Source organism: Ovis canadensis, chromosome X (genome assembly GCF_042477335.2).
Source record: "Ovis canadensis isolate MfBH-ARS-UI-01 breed Bighorn chromosome X, ARS-UI_OviCan_v2, whole genome shotgun sequence".
Taxonomy (NCBI): Eukaryota; Metazoa; Chordata; class Mammalia; order Artiodactyla; family Bovidae; genus Ovis; species Ovis canadensis.
In genome coordinates this window covers 17174812-17182781 of record NC_091727.1, presented here as the reverse complement: position 1 = coordinate 17182781, position 7970 = coordinate 17174812, and the positions used below count along the sequence as shown (strand labels likewise).

At 43.2% G+C, this 7970-nt stretch overlaps 1 pseudogene; it reads right to left on the bottom strand.

The window, feature by feature from the left end:
• Nucleotides 1-1913: 1913 nt before the first annotated feature.
• LOC138930446 (large ribosomal subunit protein uL18-like) lies at nt 1914-2830 on the bottom strand (annotated as a pseudogene).
• Nucleotides 2831-7970: the final 5140 nt, after the last annotated feature.

The following is a 7970-nucleotide window of genomic DNA, read 5'->3' as shown; positions in this document are numbered from 1 at the left end:
TAAGTGAGATTCAGGCCTAATGAATGGCATATGCGAGAGGATAGTGGTCTGAAAGATTGTGGAGTGTTCGGGGGAATACAAACCACCTGCTGGAAGAGATAAAGGTGCAGAGGATGGTGTAGAGCCAGACTGGAGAGCCCTTGGCTGCACGTGCAGTCAGAAGTTTGTCCTTTATTTCACAGGCAAAGGGAAGCTACTTATGACTGTTGAGCAGGGGAATGGCGTGCAGTTTTGTATTTCAGAAGGATAACACTGCTCCCAGGGTGGAGGTTGAAGCAGAGAGGCCTGAAATAATTGCAGGGAGAGCATTCAGCAGGCTCTAGCTTCATCTAGGCCGGATGGGAAGGGAGCTTCCATGTGGCCAGGCCCTCCAGGGGACGGGCTGGTAGAGCTGCATGTAGCAACAGCCTGAGCAGACTTAATGCACATCCCTTCTGGATCCCCCAGACTCTGACCAGCAGTAAGTTCTCCACATACATTTGTTAAAAGTGAAGTTGCTCAGTCGTGTCTGACTCTTTGTGACCCCTTGGACTGTAGCCCACCAGGCTCCTCAGTCCATGGAAATTTCCAGGCAAGAGTACTGGAGTGGGTTGCCATTTCCTTCTCTAGGGAATCTTCCCAACCCAGGGATTGAACCCAGGTCTCCTGCATTGCAGGCAAACACTTTACTGTCTGAGCCACAAGGGAAGCCCACATTTGTTAAAGGTATGCACAAATGAGGGATGTCCTGTCCCCCAAGGATTCCCCATGGTGTGCATCAGCGAACTCACGAGACCCCAAATTGTGCTTGGATCTTGACCTTCTGATGCAGAACACAGAGGGTTCAGTCTGCCACAGAGCAAACCGAGACTGGCGTTGTTCTGCTCCTGTCAGTCTAGGTAGCAAAAAGCACGTAATTTAGGAGGAGCAAAGAAAATAGACTATCAAGATTACTCAGCATTCACAGATTTTGTGCAGAGGTCAGCAATATGGGAGTAGAAACCAGTCAGATGGTTTTAACCATCACACCAAAATGCTACAGTTACAGGTGTTTGCTGGCCTCCATGCTTGTCTCTTACAATTCCAGGGTCCATTCAGAGCTGTTAGCTTACCTTTGTGTCTTTTACATCCTGATGGGTGCCCCCAGAAGCAGATCCAGGGACAAAAATTCAAATGCAAGTTGGTTATTTGGAAGGCAGTCCCAGGAAACACTGGTGGGAAAGTGGAGTAGTTCGAAGAGAAGGGAAGGGAGCCATAGCTGCGTGCGATAATAATCAAGGGCCCGTCATGGGCTCCTGGAGATCAGTCCCAGGGGCGTCTGGAGGAGAATATTGATCATGCTGCAGAGTTTTCCTGCTGGTGGATGAGGAAGCTGGGGTATTTCTCCACCAGCAATTTGTCATTGTTTGAGGCCTGCTCTCAGGGGCACTGACTCTGCAGCACTTCCATCTTGCCCTGAGCACCAGCTAAGTGTGTTCTCCTGGACAGTTACAGATGTTTGCAACAAGCAGCCTTGGGAGTGTAGAGGGAGGAGGAGGATATGTGGGGATGTCAATAAGTTCTGTTATGGGTGCCTATAATCACAGGGAGGGCAGCCAGGTCCACCCTCAGGAGAGTCTTCAGTCCTGAGTTCAATGGAAATGCACTGCTCTTTTCATTTGGGGTATTGAGGTGCACATGTCAGGAGGCTGGATTTTAAAAAACTTTTTCTTTGTGTCTCATTCAAAGTGCAAATCACATTATCACTTGAACTTCGGCATCTCTTCTAGCTTGTAGCTGGGTGGATGGTAGGGTAATACATGGCATGGCTGGGGTGTAGGCTTTAGTATCCCTGCCATTTCCTTCTTCCAAAGCCACTATTTTGGGGGCTGCTTGGTCAATAAATTTATTGCTGTCTTAATCCAAAAAATCTTCATAGAAAAGTGTGATTTGCTTTACCAGCTCTCAGCAGCCCATTCCTGACTGCTAAGGAAGCTTGCCTTCCAAGCTACTCAATATCTATTCTGGGCAAGTGACGTTTTGGGATGGTTCTTCTTTTTAACCTCTTTCTTAAGCTTCTTATCATAGACTGATTCTCTCATATAGCAGCATGAGCTTTCTCATACCTCTCCTCCATCATGTCTGGAGGTACATTGTTCTTTATGTATTAAAAAAATTGTTTCTTATAAGCATCTTCATCTTCTTCAGTTAGGTAATGCATGTCATCTACAATGGTTTGAGCCAGGATGTGATTCTGGAGTACTCCTGCATTGAATTCCTTGCTTTCTGAATCATAACCAGGGAACCATTAGGTACTATGAGGGATAAACAAACCTCCATCCACAGCACCCTTCAGGATCCCCCAAATTTTATTTCTAGTGTTAGATCTGGCAAGATTCTGCATCCAAATTTGAGGTGAAGGCACCAGGTTGACCATCAATGCTTTCCATATTGTATTTATCGCTGGACATCTCCACATGGCCATCATAGATCTTGTCCATGCCAAACTGATCGAGAAGCCTTTGGACCATCGGTGGACCAGTACAATGTGCTGCAGCATAATTTGTCAGGTCAGCCTTCTCGCCATACTTTGGGAGTTCATGGGCATTAGCTGCACAGACTGTCGTATCTCCTTATACACAGGCATAAGCAATCTGACAAATGATTGTTGGTGATACGAACTTATCTTGTATTGGGATGTATTATACATATTTTTGTCCTGGATTACCAAGCGTTTCCTGGCATAGCAGTCAGTTTTACTCTCTTGTCTTCTTCTAAGTTTCATTTGGTACCTTTCAAAGTAGGTCTTATTCTTTATAACCTTGACAAACCCCTTCCTGCAGAACAGAGACCCATGTCTGCAGCTCACCATAGATCTGCAGCCTCCAATGCCACTTTGAACAAACAGGCAGATACCATGGAGCAGCCAGATGATTGCTAGCTAGTGTAGCCAGATATGTCTCCTAGCGCACCACAGTCCCTGTAGAACAGAGTGCCATGCCAGAGCTGCTGCTCCTCAGAGACCTTGGGCCAGGGCTGGGCAAACCAGTGAGACTGAGAGTCACCTGGAGCATGTGTATAAAACGCGGTTCTTGGGCTGCACTCCTGAGACACTGATTCAGGAGGTCTGAATTATGACCTAGGAATCTACATTTTCGACCAGACTTCCAGGTGATTCAAAATAAAGTCCAGAGTGTTCAAAGAACAGACTCCTTATCTACAAACTGCACAAGAGAAGGTATCAGTAGACCTTAGTTAAAAACACGGGGTGGAGGAGGGAATCCTGAAAGTTTAACTCTCCATTACCTCGGATGAATATCCCTACCTCCTACATGCATGCTTGCTCTTGGGGAAAAGGGACATTGCGTGGTGGCTGCACACTCCTCCACATGCCTTCAAGATGAATATGACATATCCACGTTTGCTCTATTAAAAGACACTAAGCAAATGGGAAAGGTCTACATCAACCCTGGCTTAGAATTCAGGTCATTCCCAGCCTCTGAAGAGAAGACTAGACAACTTCATATGAATAATAAACTCTCTGGAGACCCTTAGTTCCACCCAGTAATTTTCAATGCTCGGGACAGGCATGATCCATTGTCTCAGATTTCCAGCCCTCTGCAGAAGCCTTCAGCCACCCCGTCTCCCAGATTTTTGACTGCCCTGGCATTAACATGGTTTCGCTGGACATAAATTTCTTAGGAAATATAAACTGAGCTAGAGAAGAGCTTCTTCTCAGTGTGAGTGTGTGTGTGTGTGTGTGTGTGTGTGTGTGTGTGTGTGTAAAAACAGGATCTCCTTATTCCTATGCCATAAATTAGGCTGTTGGAAAGGAAGATGGTAGCTCTCTTAGGTCATCAGGATATGCTTTGGGACTGTACTTATGCAACAGGAGAAAGGCAGTTACTTAATAAATCTCAGAAGGGGCTTTCATTCGGCTTCCTCGGCCCACCGATTTGATTCTGTTCACTTCATGATGTACTTCTATATTTGCATTCACCATCTAGCAGGCACTCTTTACTTTTGCTTTCACTTCAATCTGCATCCATGAATTACCCATAGATACTCAGATCTCTAAATCATAGGGTGAGTTAAGGTCATGGATTCAATTAGGAATATGACATTGAAGGTGAATTTCTTAGAGCAGCTCTTCATAATAGTTTGAGGGGCTCCCAGGCCCATATGAAATGCCCACAAAAGTGTGGACCCTCTTCTCAGAAAAATACAGCTACAGACAGCATTTTGCATACAATTGTGTAGAAATCTACAACTCATACCAAAAAAAATAATAATAATAATCCCAATTAGACATAAGAGGCTGCAGTGGGAGGAAGAGGAGGGGCAGAATAATGAAGAAGGGCCAGTCTCAGGTAAGCACCTCTGTGTTGATTAAAGTGATATAACACTAGCTACTGTAACAAACAGCCCTCCAAACTTAATGGTGCCTTGTAGGTGTTCCTGGTCAGTGACTAAGTGACTTTCCCATGGCAAGTGGGTGACTCAGGCTTCTTCCACCTTGTAGTCCTGCCATCCTCCAGAGCCTCAGTCCTGTGCAAACAGCCAGCAGGAGGAGAAAGACCAATGATAAGGTACATTTACTTCTTCAAAATCCCAGCCCGGAAGTGCTGCCTCCCACCTCCAGTCTTATTTCGTTGATGGGGACTGGTTACAGGGCCACATATGGATGGAAATAGGGATGGAGAATGCACCCCCTGTCTGGGTAGCCATGCCCTAGCAACAACGCCATGGAAAGGGGAGCATGAGATTTGGTAGGCAGAAAGCTGTATCTCTTCCTAAGCATTGCATGGGCTTCCCTGGCAGCTCAGTGGCAAAGCCACCTGCCAATGCAGGAGATGCAGGTTTGATCCCTGAGTTGGGAAGATCCCCTGGAAAAGGAAATGGCAACCCCTCCAGGATTCTTGCCTGGGAAGTCCCATGGACAGAGAAGCCTGGTGGGCTATAGTCCATGGGGTCACAAAGAGTCAGACATGACTAAGTGAGCACGCACACAAGCGCTGCATGCAAGTGAAATCAAGTTAAAATAAATGGCAAGGATGGCCTGGAGAGGGAAAGCAGACACCAAAAGACAGTATGAAGCTTCAGGTGTGTTTACAATAGGGCAGCTGTGGCTCCATCTTACTGATAGCAAGTAATACGATAGCAGATAAATTGCCTTCCAGTCTCAGAACTTTCTAGAACCAGATGATCGAGCCCCTCCTTCTTTCTTTCGTCTTACATATAAACAAAAGTGCCAGTTCCAGAAGCAATTTCCCATATTTATAATGGATGCTTTGTACCTATCCATGTGAACCAGAATTTGGTTGCTTAATTGGGAAAAAAAACCATGATAGTTAAAACAAGGAATCATTGAAAAAATGGTATATACAAACTGTAGATATTTTATTTAACTTAAAACATGTAAATATATATTCATTCACTAAGCTTTTGATGTATAGCCAAGTCATTTTCTTTGAATATAAATCTGCTGATGGGAGTTACAGGCTTTCCTTCTCTCATGAGCTGTACCTAAAATACAGTCTATGATTTCCAGTTTTGAAAGGGGAGCAAGAGTGTAAGACATCTGTGAAACAAGCTCAATGTGTAATCCTCCCAATTTTTAAATGATTTTCAATCTTTAACAATTGTTTGGCACATACATAATTCAACAGTAATTTTTGTCTATTTTTTAACTCAAGTATAGTTGATTTGCAACGTGTTAGTTTTTGATGTACAGCAAAGTGACTCAGTTATATATATTTACACATATGTATACACAAGTTTTATATATATAAACATATACATATTCTTTTTCATATTATTTTCCATATGGTTTATTATAGGATATCTAATATCCCTGTGTTATTATACAGTAGGGCCTTGTTGTTTATTTATTTTATATATAGTAGTTTGCATCAACTAATTCCAAACTCCTAATTTGTCCCTCAACCAGCCTCTTTCCCTTTTGTAACCATAAGTTTGTTTTATGTGAGTCTTTTTCTGTCTTGTAAATAAGTTCACTTATATTATATTTTGGATTCCACGTATTTACATAAGAGATAGATTATGGTATTTTCCTTTGTCTGACTCACTTCACTTCGTATGATAGTCTCTAGGTCCATCCATGTTTCAAATGGTATTATTTCAATCTTTTATGACTGAGTAATTTTCCATTATATATATGTGCCACATTCTTTATCCATTCATCTGCTGGTGGACATTTAGTTTGCTTTCATGTATTAGCTATTATATTAATAAATACTGCTGCTATGAACATTGGGATGCATGAATATTTTCAATTTAGGGTTTTCTCCAGATATATGCCCAGGAATGGGAGTGCTAGCTCATATGAAAACTCCATTTTTAGTTTTTTAAGGAAACTTCATACTGTTTTCCCTAGTGTTGGCACCAATTTACATTCCCACCAACAGTGCAGGAGGGTTCCCTTTTCTCCACACACTCTCCAGCATTTATTATTTGTGGACTTTTTAATGATGGCTTTTCTCACTGGTGGAGGTGATACCTCATTGTAGTTTTGATTTGTGTTTGCCTAATAATGAGCAATGTTGAACATCTCTTCGTGTGCCTGTTGGTCATCTGTAAGTCTTTTTGGAGAAATGTCTTTTTAGGTCATCTGCCTATGTTTTGATTGGGTTATTTGTTTTTTTTGTTGTTGTTGTTGCTGAGTTGTATGAGCTGTCTGCATATTTTGGAAGTAAAGCCCTTGTAGGTTGCATAGTTTGCAAATATTTTCTCTCATTCTGTAGGTTATCTTTTCATTTTATTTATGGTTTCCTTTGCTGTGCAAAAGCTTATATATTTGATTAAGTTCCATTTGTTGATTTTTGCTTTTATTGGATTTGCCAAAAACTTCATTGGGGCTTTTCTATAACATATTATGGAAAAACTCAAATGAACTTTTTGGCCTATCTGGTATTTCTATAGCCTTGGAAAACTGACCTAAGAAAACATTGCTGTGATATATGTCAGAGAATTCAACAGCATTTTTAGCTACCTGTTACTATTACATCTTTCCAAAATTTTCAACTTTGTTCCCAAAGAAACAACTCCTTTTGCATCCATATTTCATCAGTTCACATGTTGTTATTATGAAATTGTGAAAGTGAAAGTCGCTCAGTCGTGTCCAACTCATTGCGACCCCATGGACTATACAGTCCATGGAATTATCCAGGCCAGAATACTGGAGTGGGTAGCCTTTCCCTTCTCCAGGGGATCTTCCCAACCCAGGGATCAAACCCAGGTCTCCCACATTGCAGGCGGATTCTTTACCAGCTGAGCCACTAGGCGAGCACAACAATACTAGAGAGGGTAGCCTATCCCTTCTCCAGCGGATCTTCCCAACTAAACATGACTAAATTTTAGTAACAAGTACAACTGAAACAATCATCATAAACCGGTTTGGAAGCAAGCAGAAACCTTGCTTGGGTCCTTGGTGTAGGACCCAGCCACTGGGAGCAGAAGTGTTGCAGTATTAGAGTGTGGCTGTGAGCATTCAGCGGGCCATGGACCTCAGTCTTTGTGTTTTGCAGAGGGAATAGGGTGCCTTGGCTTATTTGGCGTGGTTGTCAGCCTCCAAGATGGCCCACAATGAGCCTTGCCTTTTGGTATTGACACCCTTGTGTAGTCTCCTCCCACAGTGAAGTCATGGCTGGTCTGTGTCACCATTAGAATACGGCTGAAGTGTCAGTGGTGTGACTACTGAGGGTAGGTCACGCAGGGTGTTGGGAGAAGAGGCCATTATGCCGGCCGGCAGCACTGGCATTACTTGGGAACTTGCTAGAAGTGGGGCATCTCATGCTTTCCTGCAGGCATCCTGGCCAGTCTGCCTCGCTCTTGTTTGCAAACTCATCAAAACCCAATGATGTTTTCACACTACTTGAGGGTGTAGTTATAGCTCCAGGGGAAAAAAATACATTTTTCTGATGGTGGTATACCTAGGACACATGGCTTCCAGGGAGGGTGAGAAAGCAGAATGCTGTGTCCTGTTATTTACA